The sequence below is a fragment of the Protopterus annectens genome, chromosome 11.part0 (assembly GCF_019279795.1).
Source record: "Protopterus annectens isolate FY-2018-M chromosome 11.part0, PAN1.0, whole genome shotgun sequence".
In the NCBI taxonomy this organism is placed as follows: domain Eukaryota; kingdom Metazoa; phylum Chordata; order Ceratodontiformes; family Protopteridae; genus Protopterus; species Protopterus annectens.
In genome coordinates this window covers 76,879,954-76,903,622 of record NC_056745.1, presented here as the reverse complement: position 1 = coordinate 76,903,622, position 23,669 = coordinate 76,879,954, and positions in this window count along the sequence as shown.

Here is a 23,669-nt window from a genome sequence, read left to right as displayed (position 1 = left end):
GCACATCCCGAGCTGTTTTCCCTACTGTCTTTCCCTCTTTGTGCCCCTTTTTCACCACTTTCCTATCTCCCCATTTTCTTTTCTTTCAAAGAAATGAGTGCGGGGGGTTAGCGGGAGTAAGCACTATTAAGCAGTAGCAAGCGGGTTTGCGCGAGTGTGTGCTTGTGTGCACTTAGCTAAGTATTGCGCAAACCCGTGCAAACCCACTTACAACTGCTTAAAAGTGCCTTCGTCACTCTGTATGTCAGGGCCCTTGTTCTGCTCAGCAGCAAAATAAAACACATGTGTCAGTCTCAAACCCCAGACCTTGGACACACTAGATTGCATGACGTACCACTAAGCCACCATAGACATACAACAAGTTGGTGCTGAAATAAATATATCATGCATCAGAATGAGTGAATGTAAAGAAAAAAATAGGAATGCCATAACACAAAACTTGTTCTGTGGAACTTTACCAGCAGTTGTTGTAGAATTGCATTACATGACTGTGATAAGAGAACCAGCCATTCTAGCAGGAAATAATGTTACAGCAGCACTTTACAACCCACACACAGTAACAGTGGCATATCTGATTAGGGCAGAGGACATACATCCCAACTGTGACTACTTTTCAGGGATGTCCCTTATTTTGAAACATATGTTAGCTGTGTCCCTCTGAATCCCTCTGAAAAGTACTGACGTTAGACAGAAAGATGGGGTGTTACACATAATGAATAATGACAATAATAAGAGTTAGTCACGCTTGTACTTCAGAAAAGGTGTAGTACTCCATATGCACTGGTTCTCTCGAAGTAAGGTGGGGTATTACACCTAATGAATAATACAATAATAAGAGTTAGACACACTTGTACTTCAGAAAAGGTGTAGGAATCCATATGCACTGGTTCTCTCAAAGTCTCCACTTACTGTCTCTATTATTTTGAAGGTGTACCTCACTTTTACTTACCTTTCCCTGACACTGTTCAAATATGTACCTGAGTGTTTCAGAGGCCTGGCAGAGGCAGAAACACACAGGCATATCAGCTTTTCTGCTGTTACACACTGTGCAAATAGCTTTGGAAGGAGTTCCACAATCATACCCTTATGTAGGAGTACAACACTGAAATACCAAAGGATGTAGCCATGTACTGGTAGCAACTGACTGTAACAATGCCATTGTACCAGTGCTGAAAAGACCTGTGTGTTGCACAGACAAGGAATAACAGGCTAACATCTGGCTACCATCTGGATAGGTTCACAGTTGGGAGCTATGCAGACAGACTACTTGCCTTGATAAATGAACAGGTACACAGCAACGCTTTAAGTCCAGCAAGATAACATTCACACAGTAATACATAATGCTCTCTGTACGTCTCCATCCCTACCCAAATGTACAATATACCTGTGTGTTCAGGGTCTACCAAGGATGTAGGTAGGCATACTCAATACTGGATTTGTCCAGTTTTCATGAGCAGCCTGTGCTAATGTCAACACTAAAAAAGCACAAACTGTTCAGAAGTGAGTACATTAATATTCACAGTATAGCAGTTCACAAACAGTTCATGTGCCAAAAGAATACATCAAGTCAAACAAAACATAGAGCCAGCAAACTGTGACCTGAAAAGTACTTTAATTAGTACATAAAAACAACAAATAAACAGACCAGTTTCGGCCGGACAATAACACAGCCTTCTTCTTGACTGAAGAAGGCTGTGTTATTGTCCGTCCGAAACCGGTCTGTTTCTTTGTTGTTTTTATGTACTAATTAAAGTACTTTTCAGGTCACAGTTTGCTTGCTCTATGTTTTGTTTGACTTGCTTTTTTGGTTGAGCTGTGCAATTGCCTCCGTGCAGGAGGTCTTTTTTGATGCCAAAAGAATACATCTCAATAACTACTTTTGTATGGCAGTTAATTGTATAAGTAGAAAAGAAACTACATACTCCCATGTATCTTGCGTTAGCATTTTCAGGGGTGAGTACAATTCTACACTGACAAGTATGTACTGGAAATGGCAACATTCAGGTCTGAGTACAACATTTAAATCACTGGCTACAACCCTAGCTTCAGATATAAGAACTATACCAACCTTCTGACTTAAACAACGGTGTCCACAGCAAACAAGTATAAGCCCCACTTTGGAAAGCTGAAAGGGTTACGCAAACCTGACTTAGTAATTTATAGCATTGGGTTGCTATGACAGTGAGTACTGCAATTACCACACAGCAGGCTGCATGCAGTTACCAAATGGTGGCCACCAATTGATGCAGAGGCCATCACATGCACATGTGCAGATACCTACAAAAGCAGGCTGTATTTGCTGCCCACACACGCAATCACTCCATTGCAGACACTGAGAGTGAGAGAGAGAGACAGAGAGAGAGAGAGAGAGAGAGAGAGAGAGAGAGAAACATTAACAGCAAAGGCATTCTCAAAAGCAAAAGGAACACAAAAATTAATAATACCAACACATACAAAGGAAAGGTATGTAAAAGATATGTATTTACTGGCATGTAGTAGATGTTTTTGAAGAGTACTCTACATACTTTGAAACATCCATATGTGGCAGCAGTACGTATCTATGCACAGATGTCCAGCATAACTACTGCCATGGACAAATCAGTGTGTAGCTGTAAGCAGGGGGACATAACTGTGACATATGTAGCTCAGCATTAAATGTCAAACATCTGATCCATGTTAGCTGTGTTCTGTACAGTCGTGTGGACAATGGCTGTTTGGGGGAGTAGCGCAAACAGCTATATAAACATGGATGTGACAGAGTAACACATGCATGATAGTCATATTAATGTGTAGCTTAGCATTGGCAACTGCTGTACCAAGCTAGTATGCTAATCTAGCATTTGTAGCTATATACACACCCTCTAATATTACTGTGTGCTCACATGTGACACCTGTTCATGTTGCAGCAAGGCCCAACAGGTCAGCTGTGAGGTCTATGGACTTACAACAGTGTGGACCTTGTGTGTGTATGGCACACACATACGGAGAGATATATATGTGTCAGATATATTAACATCTGTACATGTGCATAGAGCAAGGGACATACTGCAACTGTATGTGAAGGGTGGACATATATATGTTGGTGAAGGTTGTTATGTGCATATTTGTATGTAGGTTGTAGTGTGTGGCAAACAAGACAGCATACAGTGCTGGTATATGACATGCGGTGGTTAAACACTGTGGGTGTGATTTGTTAAGTTTGCAATGTTGCAGCCAGTGAGGCTTGCTAAATCTACCTGGGCTGTGAACACTTTCAATGCATTTATCACAAGACTGTGCGATATTATTACATTACTGTATACCTCACATCCTTTGTATAATTGATATTCCCACCATGAAAGGTGAAATGTATATGTGCCTACATATATATGTATATGTACACCAATGGATGTGTATATGTATATATATATATATATATATATATATATATATGGTTCTACCTGACATAATCGAAACCACACAACACCGACAACCACATCACCGACACCACATATTCGACAGTCCATAAACACGAAACCACACATAACCGACAACGAAATAACCGACGGTACACAAACACGAAACCCCATACAAAACAAAACACATCCCCATTCCACAAACCACACACACAACACAAGCACACCAAAATCCTTACAAGCCCACACTAAACCTTACCTAACCCTAAGGTCCGTCACTATCGCACACTTACCTACCCGCCTCCCTAACCCTAACTCACTTAACCCGCCCCTATCGCCTCCCTAACCCTAACTCACTTAACCCGCCCCTATCGGCCCCTAACCCTAACTCACTTAACCCACCCCTATCGCTCCCTAACCCTAACTCACTTAACCCACCCCTATCCCCACAGACCGTCAATCTCCACACTTACCTGCTTCGCACCCTAACGTCCGTCACTACCGCATACTCACACAGCCTTTCCCCATGTCGGCATCCTCGGCGTTGGTGTTGTCATCCGTCGTGTCGGTCTTCTGCATTGTCGATGTTCTGCAACCCGCGATTCGCGTCGGTCTTCTTCGCTTTCGATCTTCTGGAGCTCCGGATTCCGATGTCGGTCTTCTCAGCTGTCGACGAAGTCAGGTAGAACCATATATATATATATAGAGAGAGAGAGAGAGAGAGAGAGTCATATATAGTGAGACAGATGCCTGTTGTCAAACCCATGCTGTAAAGCTATAAGCCAACTAAAGCATAATTATCCACTTTTACAAAACATAGTATCCCCACAGTACCACATAGGTAGTAGCCCCCAACATGTTGAACAGGTACTGATGTGTACATACAGCCAAGTGTTACGTCATATATCCTTTGGTAATCACATTTCCAAAGGTATTTTGAAATCCCTCGGTGGATCACATAAGCAATAAGGGGTCTGCATGCATATCCACAAAGGTTGTTGTACACCTATAATGAACAGCCATCATTGACAGACTTTGCTGCATTTGAACAGGTCTGAAATATACCTCAGGCATAAACCCTCACTCACACTATTCAATAGAAACCGTAATGAGTGTGTGTGACATGGATGACCTAGGCCAGGGATCACTGCAGTGGCTGGGCTTGTCACAAGCATACGGATGTGACCTAAGGTCTGGAAAGCGGCAGCACACTCTGGCAAAGATAACAGATGTGTTCATGGAGAAAGCAGGGTTCCCACCTATGAAATAATTGAGGTCACATGTACGTATATGTATTTGCCACACAGCTACCTGACGTGCAATGCACATACTGTTGTCATTGTGATATGTCATACAGTAGTAAAAGCAAAACCCGCAACACATTGACCAGTAGTGACACACACACAGTTGTCAAGTACGGGATTCAAACCCCTACCTAACTACTTTATGATACTAGAGGAGTATGCATTAACACGACGCATTATACACATTACTGGGAGCTCTCTTTTCCGCAGGTATATTTGTAGGATGGTGACATCATCAGACTAGACAAAGTGGGTTACACTAGGTGACATTAGGTGGGCTACATAGAAGGAATTTCTAAACACTTTGGCCATGAGATCATCAAAGGAGAGTTTACTATCTACCTGGGTCCCCAGGGCCATAATTACTTTCTCCGTACATACTGGATTACCACCTATGTGGTAATTTGTGTGCACTTTGTTTTATCCAAAGGGGATGAGTATGCATTCTTTGGCATTCTGCTTGAGGGCATTGTTTTGACACCAGGTATCTGTCTCTGTAAGACATTTCTGGAGGATGTCTGTGTCAGCCGTAGAGTCAATTATGGACCACAGTTAGCAGTCATCTGGCAAACTTGTTCAGCCATACTCCTCCCATGCTTGCCTGTACCTCTGAGCAGTATCTACTGAACAGGTGGGGTCCCAGGACCAAGACCTGTGGGATGCCATTTGTGACTGGTTTAGAGTCGGACATGGCACCCGCAACTCTGAACATATGTGTCTGATCTGTGAGCCAGTTGGCCACCCATCCTGTGACATAGCTGTTAATGTTCAAGCTGGTAAGCTGGTCCATGATGACAGAGTGGGGAATGGTGTCGAAAGGCCTTAGTGAGGTCCAGGTGGGCTGCATGGACTACTTTCACCTCCATCTATGTCCTTGGTAACTGTTTCAAATAAGTCAACTAGGTTTAGGAGACAGGATCTGCCTTTAACAAAGCCAAGTTGGGTAGAGTCCAGTGTCTGGAGGTCCCCAATGTCTCTGTTTATGGGTTCCATGATAATTTGCTCTATAGCTTTGCAGACCATGCTGAGTAGGCCTATAGGGCAATGGTTTCCAGGTTCTGTTGTGGCACCCCCTTTGTGGAGCTGGATAACTGTTGCTCTATGCCATTCTTTGGGTACATAGCCTGTGGTAAGGTTGAGTCTGGACAGTGAATGTAGGTGAGGGTGTAGTCCCTTTTGGGGCTGGTGTAAGACACAGCCTGGGACACCATCCAGTCCCATTGATGCTGTGTTCTTAGCTTTGGAGAGGGCTGTTTTTACCTGCATGTCCATGAAGTCTGGGGCTCTGCATTCTTCTGGGATGGACACAGGCCCTTTTGGGGGTTATGGGGGGTTTGCACTGAACTTGTCCCCCAGGATGTGGGCAATGTAAGTTGGATCAGTGTATTTCTTGCCATTTTGCAGTAGCTGACAGCATATTTGGAAGTTGCCACCTAAATGGTTGGTATAGCTAACAAAGGCTTTGTGGTTGTTATTCTTACATTCCTTGGCAATTTGTCTTTAGAAACTGGCCTTGGATTATTTTTGAGCAATCATGGTTTCTTCCTAATAATGATCAGTGATGCCTTTCCTTTTGTGAAGTTTGCTCTATCATGTGTTCATTTCCTCCTTCTGTTGTACAGCTTATTTATGGGCAACGTCCACCAGATTGGTTTCTTATTTTTGAAGGAGTGCGTCTTGGTTTTATTTGGGATGTCTCGATCCATGCATCCCTGTAGATGCTCATAGAATGCACTTGTAAATGATTCAGCAGATTGTATAGCATTATCCTATAGCAAGGGGGCTTTGGAACTTTCCACTTTGGTCTTGGGAAGTGTGCAGTTTGCTTTTGAAAATGTCTTCACAGTGGTTTCCTTGACTCAGGGGGAGGCAGGATGTGAATGTCCAGTGTGATTACTTTATGATCTGATATTACCAGCAAGGGGTTTATCTCTGTTGTGGAACACTGGTACCCCATGTTGGTGATGATCAGGTCCAGTATGTTGTCACCTCTAGTGGGTGTGGTGACCAGCTGTTCCAGGGCATTTGGGTTTTTAAACTCTAGGAAACATTGGGCAAAGGACGTTGTACACGAGTAATTCTCCCACTCAATGTTTGGGTAGTTGTAATCTCCTCATATAATGGTGTTTGGTAGGACCTTTATATTTTCCACTGTTCTCAGGAATACTGAGTCAGGTTCCTGAGACAAGGTAGGTGATCTGTAGCAGGCTACAATCTGATAAGCAACTTTGCCCAATGTTAGTTGCACTTGCATGGTCTCCAAGACCTCATGCTGTGCCACTAACCTGAAGGTGTGGGTATCCATAAGGTAAATGGATACACCCCTTCCTTTTGTATTTCACTCTGGGTTTTGTGGCCGAAGAGTAGATGGATTGTGAGTATTTTACGTGGAGCATTTCCAACAGCTCTGTGTTTGACATAGCTTTGTATGTTAGGCGGAGATCACCTCTGAGTAGGCGATACGTGAGAGAGTACAGCTGGAACATTTTGAGACGGTCTGTGTATGGCATGTATTTCAGGCCGCTAATGCTCTTTATTGATATTGATATTCATTGATATTTATGACATAGCGAAAGAAAGCTTCATGGTTCTCTATGGACTCTTTGACAATATTTTTGCCAGAACATGGATTGGATAATGTTAGGAGTGCTCATTGTTTATTGATGATACTGATCGGAGTTTATTGATCTTCTTTGAATTTTCACTTTCTTTGAACAACTTAAGTACTTGTAGTACATAGTTTGATTATGACAGGAGTCCAATATATTATATGGGTCTGTTTTCATATCACTGTGTGCGCAAGGCAGGATTGGTGAATAGTGACAAGTTTCTGGGGTAAGAACTGCAAATGCCAGATATGTGTGGCCCACTGCTGTACTCAGACATGGCCTAAGTGCGTGAGCATGCCCAGTATGACCTTTCAGTATGTTGCTGACTGAAATTTGTTAAATTTGTTTTAGTGTGTGAGCATGCCCAGTATGGACATATATACTATATGTGTGTGAAAAATAAAGTTGGTTTTTACTTCAGGGCTCACCTTTGTGTTGTACATCGACAGGAAGCATGCTGTGCCTGCAAGGCTTCCATGAGTCACTTTGCATAGACTTATCAACATTTCTACATACAGGGGGGACAGCTATTATTTGTACATTTCTACCTGGGGGCACACCTGATTGTTACTGTGGGTGTACATAGGATGAGGGGTTCACTTGACACTTATACACATTTGCTAGGCCTGCACTGCTATGTCAGGTACTCCATTTCAGTCTGTACTGTTGCCTATCGTACTGGCTTGAGGCATACTACTGTACTACAGATCTTAGCTTCCAATTTCACGTATATTATTTTGTGACTTCATAGCCTACCCAACCCCCATCACACTGCCTGGCCTGCTGTTATCTGTCTGCATAGGCCTGGGGTGAAGTTCAGAGGGCATGCAAAAGCATTTGTTTGTGTTTGCATTAGTCTACAATTGTCCTGTTGTGTCTGTGCCAGTAAAATGCTGTCATGGCTTAGTGGTTCAGTACTGTGACTATAGTGCACAGTATCCTGAGTTCGAGCCCTGTCACTGCTTTTTATTTTACTGCTGGGCAGACCTGACTGGTTAAGGAACAGTAAAGCAGGTGTGAGAGTGTTTACCTGACTTTGCCCAACATTGCCGAACGTTGCCCAACGTTGCGCTAGTTCCACGCAATTGTGCTTTAATATGCTAAACAGTGGTAAAAGCTGCTTAGCACTGCTTTATATTGCTTAAAACATGGCAATCATGCCTCAGGTGGTGCTGCAGGGCTGCCTATGTCAGATGCACATAGTACACTCCCTATACATGTTTGAAAACAGGTAGTGTCAAGTTAGGCATCCCTTTTATTTTATGTGTGAGTCGGAGAAAGGTATCATTTCCAGGGTTCCTACTGAGCCAGTGTATGTGCTATGTGTTGCCTCTTTGCCAAGACCAAGGCATACTGGGCATGCCTCCTTCTGCCTACTGGGGCAGGCTCAGGTTGTTCCTCCTCCGAGTCACGCCCTGCCTGTGATGGCCTTGGCAATGGTGGGGGGCTGTTTGGCCCTGCCCCATGCTGTTCCTGCTGCAGCTGTTTTTGCAGGATCATATTGTGTAGCATGGTGCATACCATGACAATTTGGGTACATGTAGTTGGGGAGTACTGCAAGGCTCCACCAGATGTGTCCAGGCACCGTAACCATGACTTGAACATCCCAAACACATGCTCGATTACATTTCATGTTTGTGAGTGTGCCTCGCTATGGAATTCTTGTTCAGGTGTGTGTGCATTTCTGATGGGTGTCATCAGCCACGGCTCCAGTGCGTATCCAGCATCCCCCACTAGGTGACCATCAGGGATGACCCCATTGACAAATGTCTGGTACAGCTGCATCAGATGCCAGATATGGGAATCGTGGTAGCTTCCAGGGCAGCCAGCACACACATTCAGTATTATGCCCTGGGCATCGCACATGACCTGGCAGTTGATGGAGGGGAAGCCCTTGCGGTTTATGTAGGCCCTACCCCACTCACCGGCTAGTGCTTTGATGTGTATGTGCGTTCAGTCAATTGCACCCACTACCTCAGGGTATTCCGTTATTTGCTGGAAGAGACGCATATTGCTGGCCAATGCCTCATGTGAATTGGGGAAATATACATGATCACCGACATGTGCTGACATGGCATTCAGGAACTGGTGCAGTACCCTGGATGCTGATGCCTGTGAAATCCCCATCATATTACCAGTTGGTCTCTGGAACTTACCTGTTGCTAGTATTCTTAGGCCAACACATACCTTGGTTTCCACTGGGATGCGTTCCCCTCTGTTGGTTCTGTGTGTGAGGCATGGCCTGCATAGCTCAACAATTTGCTGCAGGAGGTCTCTGTCCACTCTATAGCACTCCACTATCTCCAGCTCATGTAGCCCCTGGTAGGTTACCCTGGGTCTGTACACTCTTCTCCTTCTCCTCACTGTGGGTTGCTCAGCAGCATTCACAATGGCACCACCCTCAGCATCTTGCACATGTTGGCTTATAATAGCAATGGCAGCCCCTAACATATTTTTGTCTGAGTTAAGCTTTTTAAGTTTTCACTCTCTTTGTATACTGCAGTGTTGCAGTGTTTTTGAGAAAAACATGGGGGAATGTTGTTTGCAGAGTTTTAAGTGCTGGGCTGGGCTGGGCTAGTGTACTGCCTGTGTAATTGGCTGATTCTGATTTATTTCACCTGGCAGCTCTGCTAGTTCTCCTTGGTTAACTTCCTACTACTTCTTTTCCTTCCTTTTCCCTTTCTGTTTCCACAAGAGGCAGCACCACGCAAACAAGCACAAACACGCGCACATGAGTGCACACGCACGCACACAGGCTTACACAGGCTTAGGCGGGTGCACATCCGCGTACACAGGCTTAGACAGGCTTACACAGGCTTAGACGGGTGCACATGCATGATGTCACCTATCTTCTACTCTACTACTCCCCTACTCCTACACTTACACACTAGGGACATGGCTCACATGCCAGGGAAAATTGGAATTCACTATCCTTATCCTCATTTGCATAGGATTGCCTACTAATGCTTGGTTACATCTCTCAAACTGAGCTTCCCCCCTTAGCAACCACTACTCAATAGCCATGTTGTCTTCAGCCTGCCATTCACCTGCATGGCAGAATAATATTTGTAATACAAATGCCTATTTTTGCCTATTTTTTATTTATTTTCTGGTTTTTAAAGCGCTGCATGTTTGTGGGGCACTGTGCTATGCTTAAACATCGGAGATCGGGGAAAAAAAATTTGATTTTTATTAATTTTCAAACGATAAAAATGCCAATGGCCTTATATTTCGCCATTGGCATGCTTCCTCAACTAGATGCATCCTTTATTTGGAGCTGTCATAGCTCCGTTTTGCTATTTGCAGAACGGTACTCCGTTACCAACGGAGTACATTTCTGCAAATAACTCTACTCTTCCACGGACAGGTTAGTGTTTCCTGGATCACAAATTTACCTCATTTGCATAGCTTTCAGCAGTAAATGAGATAATTTGCATAACATAACACTGTCCGTGCAAGAGTAGTTTTAGGAGCTCTCATGCACGCCCCTGCCAGCTGTTGCTGGATCGCTCGGCAGACATATTGGCTGTCTGCCGTCTTACACTACTCTTAGACTCCGTGCAAGCCTTTGTGAATCTGGCCCTTTTGTCAAGGGCAGTACCCTTGAGAGAGAAGATTAAAAGCTAAGAGGTATGAGAGATATTGTGTGTTGTTAAATGCATGAGTGAGGAAAAGTTAAATCAAATACATGAGCCCGTAGCACTCTAAAACATAGGTGTGTGCTGGTAAATAAAATTCATGAACCCATAGCTCATTGGGATATAGGTATGAGTGTGTGGAAGTACCCTCAGAGGGTCCAAAAAGACTGGTCAGTTCTGGGCACAGTACCTATTCACCCCATTTTCCCGATCGCAATGCTGGAGCTGTTTAGAGGTCATTTTGAGACAAAAGCAAGGAGTGCTGTGGGAAAAGGCTGACTGAAGCCTTTCATCTGTCATTGGACTTTGACAGAGCTCCTACTCCCCCCCTGGAATGGTGTGTGAATTGGTGCAGTCATTTTTGTTGAATTACCAGGATCTACACTCTACAGGGTAAGTCTTAATGGGGGAAATGGGAACAACATTAAGTAGGCAGGATCAAATCCCTGCAAAGAGAACACCTGCATATTTTATGCATCACAACTATGGGAAGGAAAGTGGTAAGTATGTGAGTGAGTGGTTTCAGCTCACAAACAATTGCCCTGCTGAGGTATTTCCATTAAACGGAACTTATGATAAGGATACATTAGGAAATTTAAGAGGTATTTTGAAAGAAAAGAAAAGACAAAACTAGTGGAAAACAATGGGCAGTATTTTATTTCTGGTATACCCAAGCTCTTAAAAAGAAAAATGAATCCGCATTAAGGGAACTACAAGATACTAATAAAAAGTTGCTACAACAGGTAAAAGAGGTTAAAAAGGCAGTGCCCATAAGTAAAAATTGATCCCTTTAGGTTCTCTTGGCAGGTTTAAAAAAAAATTAAAAATGTCCAAAAGTCAAGAGACTTCAGAAGAATATAATAATCTTCCAGTAGCTACTGCACCCCTACCCCATATGCACCAGTACAGGTAGCTGCCGTACAAGATTCCACTGTTTCTCAGACCCCTGCATTTCAGTAAACTGTTCATAGGATGCAAGGTCAGTGTGGTACTATTACATCTCAGCCTAGTTCCCCTGTTTAACCCTCATCTTCAGAACAGGCATCCACAGTCAGAAAGGTTTCTTCTTCTTCTTCCTCTTATTTCCAACAGGTTTCTACCTCTGCCACTGGAACACGTGACACACCCATAGCTCACCACGTGGACTCACAGGACAGGGTAGGACAAGATCGTGCTGCTTGTGAAGAGGATCTTTTGGCACCACTCAGAGAAATATTGGGGGCCAATAATTGAGATCTTGTTCATTCACCCTGGACCCCTGTTGATTTGCATACTATATCCAGAAGTGTCCAAACATTAGAAAAGATCCATTAAGGTTTAAATAAAAATTAAATACTATAAAATTTTACAACCCTACTTTGACAGATTTGAACCAGCTTTTTTGGGTAGTCACTTCAGATAAAATAAGAAAACAGTTGCTTGAAAAGGCTGAAATAACAGATTTTACACTAACAGAAAATGCACTTATAGACAAAGGGATGGGGCTGTTAAATAAAATTACAAAAAGTGTGTCAAGTTAAGACAGATTGGTCTAAAATATAGGCATTTAACAAAATAAAGGGAAAGCCCATGCAGATTATTTGAGTCATCTCAAAGTAGTGTTTGCTCGACATTCAGGGATACCAGACCCAAAAGGGCAAGCTAAGCCAGCTATTGCAGCCCTGTACAAAATCAAATAAAGCAACTGCTTCTATACTGGTAGGAAAAGGAAATGGACCCCTTATTAACTGCTGCAAATCACTGTACTGAGTATCAGGAAAAATGGAAAAAGATACGGAGGATAAGCTGATAACTTCGCAAATAAGGCAGTTAAAAGCATGAAGGAGACAAAGCAGAGGTGGGGAAAGGGGAAGAAGAATTGTTAGGGAATTTAGTAACAGTGCTGGTCAAGGGAAACAAGGTACAGCTGGTTGGCAACAACAAGCTGGCACTGCCCCTTCTGCCTCACCTGATGGATCTTGCTTCAGTTTCGGAGATGGGGGACATTGAAGAGGAAATATGCCCATACAAGCGAATGCAGAAAATCCAAGATTCCTGGACTAAATGGTAGCCAAATTGTAGCAATATTGCATTTCCACTACCACCTACTCAAATTGGAAGGAGTGAGAAATCACTGTACTGACTATATAAGAGTAATGAAACAAAAAAAAAAAAATCAAATCAAAAGGGACCCTATGTTAAGGTAGAAATAAATTAAAAAATACCTTCCTGGTGCACACTGGAGCCACTAGGTCTTTATTAAAAGTTGCTTCAAATAGTCAGATACCAGTATCAAAACATAAAGTAAAGGTAGATGGGGTGAAAATGCTACTGTCACATATCCTATTTCACAATCTATACCTATTACTTTAGGACTTATTATGGATAGGCATTCTTTTCTTCTGAGTACTAATGCAAACTGGTCTGCACCATTTACTGTACACCAAAAGGGGTGTATTTGGATGTTCCAACAGAATCAGAGGAAGAAGTGTTATCAGTCTTAGCACAAGCTGAGAAACACAATGTTAAAGGTGTACAGATGTTTAAACATGCTAATGAAGTAGGTACAGTAAAATATGCAGAACCAGTAAAAATAAAATTGGATCCATCTAAACCTCTCCCTAGAGTGCCGCAGTATCCACTGAAACCAGAGGCAGAGCAAGGAGTTAAAACTGTAATTCAATCTTTAATGCAACAAGAAATAATAGTGCCAGCTAAAAGCCTTTGTAACACTCCTATTTTCCCTGTAAAGAAGCCAGAAAAGGAAAGTAATAAATTTGTGCAAGATCTGAGTTCTGTAACCAGTGTAGTATTACCAACTTTTCCTGTAGTTCCAAATCCAGCAAAAATATTGAGTTGCATACTTCCTACTGCAAAATATTTCTTTTTCTGTGATAGATCTGTGTTTAGTATTCTTGTCTATACCTATCCAACCTGAATGTCAGTGTCTGTTTGCCTTTACTTATAAGGGACAGCGATATACACGGACACTGTTACCACAGGGATACAATGAATGACCTTCATTATTTTCTCAAATTCTGAAAAAGGGTTGGGAAGATGTCACATTTACAGGTAGGTCTGTGTTTGTGCAATACATAGCTGACTGTATGCAACTACTTTGCACATCCTAAACTGCCATTCTTAACTCAGTCAAAGGTAAAATTCTTTGTTATTTAAATTGCACATTAACAATGGCAAGAAGTTTAGAATATTACATATCAGTGAAGGTCTTCAATCTTAATGAAGAACACCTCAAAAATATTTCCAAGTTACCTACTTTATTGCTAAAGAGTTTGCACAAGGTCCTGCAAGAGTATATTCAAAATATAAATCTTCATACATTGAGTTAGCATAAGTATGTGGTGGAACATGCTTGTAGTAGGGTCTATATTATATAAGCAAAGTTTTACAACTTTGAATACCATATGATCAACACCATATGGTTGGAGTTATAAAACTTTGAATATATAAAAAAATAAAATAAAACGAGGAAACAAAAAAACTAAGGGTTGTAAGCAGGGGGGCAAACCCCCCTGCACCTCCCACACCCCCCCGCTCTTTAAATATACCAACTCCAAGACAGCACTATAATGCAGTAAAGGGAAGATTTCCCTTTACTGCACTGTAGTGCGATCTCGGAGTTGGTATATTTAAGGACCGGGGGGTGTGGGTGGCACAGCCCCTTACGTGGGAGGCGCAGGGGGGCCTGCCCCCCTGCTTTAAAGTGTCAGGTAACTTTTTTTTTAAATATTTTTTTATACATATTCAAAGTTTTATAACTTCAACCATGTGGTGTCGATCATATGGTATTCGAAGTTATAAAACTTCGCTTATATAATCTAGACCCCTTGAAGTATACAATGTATTTGGAGAAACTTAAAGGGGTCAGGGTTGTAGTTAGAGGAAGTGGGGGGGGCTTAGGATGTAGGGGTTAAATAACATGCAAGAGATAGACTAAGCCATGGATTAGCTAGGAGGAGAACTTTGGTCTTGCAGAAGTTAGATCGAGGGATGATTTAGAACTTTAGAGATTTGAGACAACTTTAAAGTGGCTATTAAGTTAATGGTGCAGGGAAATGCAGAGAAAAAGTACCCAGCCTGGACTTTGTCATTAGAGCATGTACATTTGTACATTTTCTTTAAGTGGTTAAGGAACTTCCATTGAAATGATTTATAATCATGCTGAAATAAATAAAGAAAATATTTTTTTTTTATACAAGTAAGCAGTAACACATGAAGATTAAACAAACACACTCTATTAGGAACAATGTTTAGAAAAAATAAATAAACAGTTATGTTTAATAAATTAAGCACAGATGCAAAATACTGGACATACTTAAATCCATCATATTAAGAGGTGACTGTGGCTGTGAAACATGTGTAAGGTCCCATCAAAACATGAAATGGTTAATTTCTGCTTCTAGGCTGCAGTCTGTAAATCAGTGTCATTTTGTTCATTAATGTTAATGTAATATTTTGTACATCTGCTCATCAAAAGATATGAGTATCACAAATTTGCCTCTGGGCATGTCATTTTCTAAAATATAGGAATACATTTTCTTGTCTTCAGTTTTACCTTTCTCTTTAGATCAATCTGTCAAAATGAAAAAAAAATATATATATATCTTGATCTTTATCATTGAAATAAATCCATTAAACATATCTCTGTAAATCATTTCTGTGAAGATTCCTACTAGATATTACAGCATGTTTAATTTACTCACACTTCATTTTCTCTTGGTAATTTTAGGCTATCTTTTACGTCTGCAAAGGTACATGCTTATCTTAGCAAAACGAAAAGTGTTCGCAGGGAACTTGCATTTGTTCAGATTCCTTTTGTCCAATTTTTTTTTTTTGGAAATTTCATAAATGGCCCTGCTGTACCTTTAGTAGCAGGCATCATATTATAGCTAAAATACTCTTAGAATTTTTGTGTTTTTGTGATACTTTGTGAATTCTTTATTTGCATTCCTAAAGGAGAAGCAGCCATCTTTAAAATGATTATACTTTCTTATCTGTGATATACTGTAGACCATTCTCATGTCCTGATGTTGTATCCCCATCATACTTCTGTTGTTTATTATTCTGTTTCCAAGAATCCCGATGGCTGATCAACGTCAGTGAAGGTGAAAGACAGTACAGTCATGTAAGTTGATCTTACTATAACAGTAGATATTTGAATGATCACTGTTGCAGTAGCTTTAGCTACCAAGGATATAACAGCTGGACAGCTAACAAAGCTTCATATGACCTTTCATGCACCCAGATGCCAAATAGCTCAAAATAAGCGGACTAAAAGACAAGTTTGGCAGAAACGACCTTCAAAGCTTTCCTGTAAGCATAGAGAGAGAAACTAAGCCCTGAAAAGACAACTCTGAGAATAACAAAAAATAATTGTCCACACCCAGGCATAAAAAACACACCAAAAAGCAAAGGGGATGGAGAAAGGGAGCAGCTTCTATGGCAGTGATCATTTGTACGTCTACTGTTATGGTAAGTTTATTACACAACTGTAGTATGTTCATCATATTAATCACTGCTGCAGTAGCCTTAGCTATATTAGTAGATTATCAAATTACATTTGGGAAGTGAAAGGAGAAAAGTCAAGAAACCCCTGGAGAATGGTCCTAGCAAAGCCTGATCCAGACCTAGAGAAGGAATCCAGCTTATAGTGCTTTGTAAAAGTATGTGCAGAGGACCAAGTAATAGCTTCTAGAATACATCTGGAATCCAACACTTTCCAAAAAGCCAAGATCCTTGTTCAGTGGGCCTTTACCCTGCCTGGAATAGATTTGTCATGTTGAGTATAACAAAATATAATAGATTTAGACAAACACTTGGAATCAGTCTGTTTTATCACCAGTTTTTCTTTCTTCTTACCTTCACAAGAAATTAACAATTGATATGATAATCTGAAAGATTCAGTTCTGTCAAGGTAGCACCTGAGTTGACTGTGGACATTCAAGGTATATAGAACATCCTTTCTCCCTTATTTTTAGGTTCAGGAAAGAAAATGGCGAGACGGATAGTTTGGATTAAAGTAAACCTGGATACCACTTTAGGCGTAAAAGAAGGATGAGTTCTCAAAGAAACCCTGCCCTTGTGAAAAATTAGTTAGGGTTGACTCACTGTGAGAGCTTGCAACTCAGATATCCTTCTTGCAGAGGTCAGAGCTATCAGTAAAGCTGCTTTCCATGTTAAGAACCTCAAATCAACCAGATTAGCTGGTTCAAATGGAGCAAGTGTTAGTTTCTGTAACATAAAAGTAAGATCCCAAGGAGGAGGCACCAGTTTACTTGGAGCCCTCTTATGCAAAACCCCTTTCAAGAACAAGTTAAAATGTGAATGACTTGAAAGAGGAGGATCCGTGGGCAGACATGCTAAAATGGCTGATAAATAAACCTTGAGAGTAACTCACACAAATATTGTAAAACCAGAGAGCAACTAGCCCTGAATGGGTGCTGGTTATGTCGTTGGAACTGACTAGAAAACCTTTTCCATTTGCTAGTGTATGGTTTTCTATTAGAAGGCTTTCTGTCTGCCATTATTACTGAGCACATCTTCAGAAAACAGGTGCCTAAAAGGAATTAAGACCCAATCATCCAGACAGTCAATAAAGATGCTGGATGTTGGCATGTATCAGACACCCCTGTTTTTGTGTGAGTAGATCCATTCTGTGAGGAAGCTTGTGGTAATTGTCCCTGGCTGTTTCGAAATGAAGGGAGAACCACGGTTGCCTGGGAAAGAAGGTAGTCACCACAATGATCTTGAGGGATTCCTTCAAAATCCTCAAAAGTACCTGGTTATTAGTGAAAATGTTGGAAGGGCATACAGGAACATTCCTGTCCAAAGAAAAAAAAGCCATCAGTCTTCCACCCATTCTTGCATGGAATTTTGGAACAGAATTTTGCCGGTTGATTGTTCAGAGACAGGAGGCAAAGAGGTTTACTTGAGGAATTCCCATAAATGATCAAATCTTGCGAGACCACCAGATCTAGTTTCCATTTGTGAAGGTCTGCCCTGATCTTGCTCAACTTGTCTGCCACACAATTTTGCTTTGACAGAAGGTAGGATGCCTATAGAGTGAGACTGTGCTGTGAAGCTATATCCCAAGCTAACATGGCTAGTCTTGCAAAGGGGGTATGACCTGGTCCCCCCCTTGCGTGCTGATGTACCATATAACTGTGGTATTGTCTCTAACCACTTGAAGTGGTCACAGGGACCAAAGCTGGTTCAGAGAATTGAGTGCCTTGACTAGGGCAAGCATCTCCTTAATACTTATATGTTTGTTTCTATCCTTGGTGTCCCACATCCCCTGTTCCTCATAATAGTTGTTTTTCTAGCAAAGTCATTGCGTACTGAAGTCAGAAGATAATGGCGGACATTTAACTTTCAGATTTCACTCCCTTTAGAAAATTCATGCTAATGCAAAATCTGTTACTCTAGCAACTTTCTAAGTTTATAAGAGCAATATTTTAATAATGTCCCTATTTTATTTTTTTGCCCCCCCATTATTTATGTTTTTGTCCAGATTTCTTGTGCTAAGAGGTTGAGAGGTGTGCTCTACCCCCAACTCAAGCCTCCATCTCATTCTTTTAATGTCAGAACACAAGCGAGAGTTATAATGGTTAAGGTGTTTGCCTTATAAACACAAGGTGCAGGGTTTGACTCTCACAAGAGATAACTGGCTAGGCTTAAAATGGCTCACAAGGGAAGTTAGCTTAGTATGAACCTATGGACCTATGAAAACCTTGAACAACATAACATGCTTTTGAATGCACATATTCCCTAGTTAATAACTAACTCCTTACGCTTTAAAGTTCAAACTGAACAAGATAACAAACTCAAGAGACAAATCTAATTTCTTACAGAAGGCCATACACAAAGATGACTTGAACGTCATAGTTAGCAATCACAATTTACCTTTAATTTGCATTGCACTATAGTATTATTGGTGCAATTTACTTAATATAATAATCACTAAGGTCAAGCCTATACCTTTGTATTTAGTAATAAACAGAGTTATAAATGCAAACAGGTGAACATAATAAATGTGTAGAAAGTTGTGTCACCCCTATAACTACTTGTTCTGTAATACAAATGGTCAGTTATGAAAATGGTTGTGTGGAACACAGCAATTTGAAAAAAGAAGAAGGATTCCGACTATCTGGGAAGCAGAGAAGACATGATTTTGATATGTGTTATGGATTTTGCTGTACAATTCAAGTGGCAAGATATTTAAAATAGGAATACAAGTAACAATTTTGACCAGGAAAAAAATAAGGACAAAAGCCCTCCTTTTCTGATCAGTGAATTTAACTAAAGAAAAAAAAATCTTGAAGTAAATGATTCCAGTATGAATTGTTGCCTTTCATAATGCCAATGATTCCAAAACACAGAAGAGTAAAAATATTAACTTTAAGCATTTTTTGCAAGGGGGCAAGCCTGCTGCACCCCCCCCCCCCCCACACACACACACAAAAATTTATATATATCAACTAGTTGTACCAACTTGAATAAAAAAGAAAGGAATCATTCCTGGTGCAATTTCTAAGTGTGTGTGCCAGCAAGGATTTCCTATGGGGAACAAGGTTTGATGTTATGGTTTTGGTGTTCTTTTTCAGTGGGCAATGTACACTTAAGGAATTTTAGCTGAACCACTAATAGAGGAGCTTTGGCCAACTTTACCTGAATAATAGTATTGTTAGGGAGAGGGTCTTTTCTTAAAGTAATGTTCAGGGTTGGCAGGATTAGGCTTTGGGTTAGCAGACATGAGTATAGTGGTGCAGAGGGGTGAACCTTAACCTTGAGCTTGCCCTGAAATCCAGCCCTGCACATTATGTTATGAAAAACCCTTTCCAAAACTGTATCACTAATTAAGACACTCAGACACAGAATAGATGCACACATACACACTACGCTACACTAAAACTATCCCCAAACCAGGCCGTAACTCTAACTCTAGATAGCAAGCACTCACACATGCTCTATCACACACTCACACACACCCACACACCCTCTCACACCCACACACACACACACACACACACACACACACACACACACACACACACACACACACACACACACACACACACTCACACACACACACACACACACACACACACACACACACACACACACACACACACACACACACACACACACACACACACACACACACACACACACACACACACACACACACACACACACACACACACACACACACACACACACACACATGCATGCACACACACACACACACACACACACACACACACACACACACACACACACACACACTGTGACCCAGAAATAGATTCTTAAAATGATCCCCTTACCTAACCCCAACCCAAACCTTAAATGTAAATATGCACATACACACTTCCATACCTCAGACATACCACATTACCTTTTCCAGCAACAGGGACAGTCCAGTTGTTGGACATTCAATAAAGCAAACATTTGTCATAAAAAAAACCCTAGAGTTAATGTTGTCATCAAACTGAACGTTTGACAACATTAATTATTATTCTGAAGTAGACTTTGCTAGGAACTCATTTTACATGGATGGGAGGGCATAGAATGTCATTTGCGCTAAATATCTGTGTACTATGTATGAAAAGTTTCAGTAGGTTTCTATGGTAGAAAGGAGTGTGATCTGTATTGCTTTTAGGGGAACAGGAGAATAGAGCACACCCAAATACCGACTTCTCTGAACCAGCCAGTAGGCTCTTTGCTTGTGTAAACTACATGGTGGGGGTTATCGAATTTTTTCTTTTGCCATGTAATGCTCACAGGACGTATGGGTCTCATCATGAAGCCAAGTAGTTCTTACATTCTCTACCTCTTTACTGTGTAGGCAGGATTAATAAGGATTTATTTTAATTCTTCATTAGCTGGGCAAGATCTTCATTTTATAATACAGTTGTCCTTTTTTAATAGGCTGATTTATTCATAAAGGTTTGTAACAGAAACACAGAGAACAGCTTAATTTTAAGCCTAGGGACGCGGCATGGTACCTATTCCTTCTAGCTCAGTTGTGTTCCATTGTTAATTCTTTAAATGATTATCTAAGGTTACATTGACACTCACATTCGTCAATGTGTAAAATGAAAATCACAATACTACATTGGAGCATGCAAAATCTGAAAAAATAAAATATAAAAACATTGTCTTGTGCAGGAGACAAGCAGTCAGGGAAAAGAAATATACCCAAGCCTCAAGAACTGTGCAGTCTTGCACATCTGTTGACCATCAGTTTGGTCAATCTAAAGCAGATGACTAAACAAATGTCAGCCTAACATACTGTTGAATGAAGCAGCAGCACCCCCTAAATATATTTTTATGGTTCAGACTGTTGTTTGTTGTTTTTGGTTGAGCTGAGGTATGCACACCATTTATTTATTTATTTATTTTGTTCTTTACCAGGCTTAATTAAATCAGATATCATTTTCTTTAATAAATGTAATTAAAAACAGCAGAATTTTGTGTAAATTAAAACTTTATACATCTTATTTTTCTGTAATTTGCAATCTAATGTAAGTGTAATGTATATGTATATGCCTTTAATAAGCAGGTTGATTCTACTGGGCGATTTTTATTTACAGAAAAGAACCCAGGAAGAAAGCAAACCAAGTATTACATGGTTTGATAATTTGGCATAACGAAGGAGGAAGAAAGCAGTATAAGTAAATAACACCCCATAAAATATATATTAAGATGTGGAATAATGGCTGCACAACACAAAATTATAAACGTTTGATAAATTACAAAACGGTTAAATTAATCGGAGAACTTGTATGCATGTGAAACTCACTGTTTAATTCTTAGTATAAACAGTGTCTGATCCAATTTGTGCATATTCTTCTTTGGAGGGACATGGAAAGATATGTACAACTGTATGCTCAGTTGAAGAGAAGCTCTCTTCCTTATACATTTGTATAAGTATATTGAAGGTGTAAGGTTGTGTGAGCTGTAGCATAACATAATAATAATAATAATAATAATAATAATAATAATAATAATAATAATAATTGTAACCTGCTGTCCACCATAGTGTCCACTCCATGGTGTGCCTGAGAAAATTCTAGTTAGATTCTAACAGACGATGGGGTTGATGTGGCCAAGCAACTGAATTTAAATTGCATGGCAAGATATTTCAGACAGCTGAGGAAGGAGTGCTACAGAATCATACCTCTTAATCTCTTAGAGCAAGAAATCTGGGCAAAGCTATAAATAATGGGGGGACAAAGGGCCAAAAATAAGGACAATTTTTAAATATTGCTCTTACAAACTTAGAAAGTTGAAGGAATAACAGGCTTTGCATTAGTATGAATTTTCTGAAGGGATAAAAGTCTGAAACTCAAATTTATGTCATTATTTTCTAACTTCAGACTTTAATGATTAGCCAATAATTGCCAGAAAATCACAATTTTATGAAAAACATACCAAAAATATGAGGCACAAATCTGGACATGCTGTGAAAATCTGTACAGTTGAGAGGTATGTGTAGAATGACAGTTAGGCATGGGTGCTGAGGTAAAGAATAACTAATTATTTCTACAGCTGGAAGACACAGTTGAATGTGTGCTGTGATGGACAAGGAATAACTTTGAGATTTAGCTTGTAATATACCACTGACATTTCATGAGCTAAAGGTTTTATTATTTTCAGAGCATTAAAGACATGTTGAACTGACACTGGTGGAATGTGTATTGTGAGATATTGTTGGTACAAATGTTTAGTGCTTGATTACTGGAGCAAGATTTGGTTTTTCAGGCTCTGTATGATTTCAGTTCTATTTCTTTAATATTCAAGTTAATAGATAACATTGAAGATATTTGCAGACATACTTAGTTTTTTTCGTTTAATTACAAAATGGCTTGATGCAACTGTTATGGTATTCCATCATAGGAACCCCACTTTGATTTCTGCCAAGGTCACCATTTTTCTTAACACTGACTGTACTGTATGTTGACGGAGGAGGACTGATGAAGCCCCTTGAGAGATATTAGAAAATCTGCAAAAGAAAGTGAAAGAGTTTCTTAGAAAGTGAAATAGGATGGTGGGACCTCAATCAGGGTGGGTAAACATGGTTAGACTAATAACAGCTTCTATTATATTATATGCGATTAGGAATATTTCATTATCCTCGGCAGATGCAATGATGCAGAGGATTAAAACTGCTAAATTTATGAGCTGTTACTGTAAAATGTTTGCAATATAGTGTTACTTTCTGTATACTGTCACTCTGTCCCAGATTTTTTCTGTGTGTTATTTCACCTGGGCTGTACCTGCAAATGGTCAATTATCATCAGTGTACTACCACAGTAAACAAATGTAAACTAAAAATGAAAAATAAAAAAGGAGGAAAAAATGTTACTGAAACCTATCAAGGCTGGCACAGCAAAGGAGAGATTAAGGATACAGAGAAAGGAAAGTGTTGCTGCTGTATTTTATAAGTCCTACCTTGATGTGTAAAACTGATAAGGGATGAGGTATTGAAGAAAGGAGATGGCAGGATGATGACTCAAGAGCAGAATGTGGCAGATGGACTATATAGGGTGGGTAGATGCAAGAAGTAGAAAACTCAATGAGGCTATGCAACAGGATAACAAGACAGGAGTGGGGAAGGCTAGAACAGTGTAAGGGTCATTATAAGTGGACTGAAAAGGAATCTGTAAGCTGGGACAGCTGGTTGAATCTGCAGGACAATGAATGGTTTAAGATCCTTCCAAA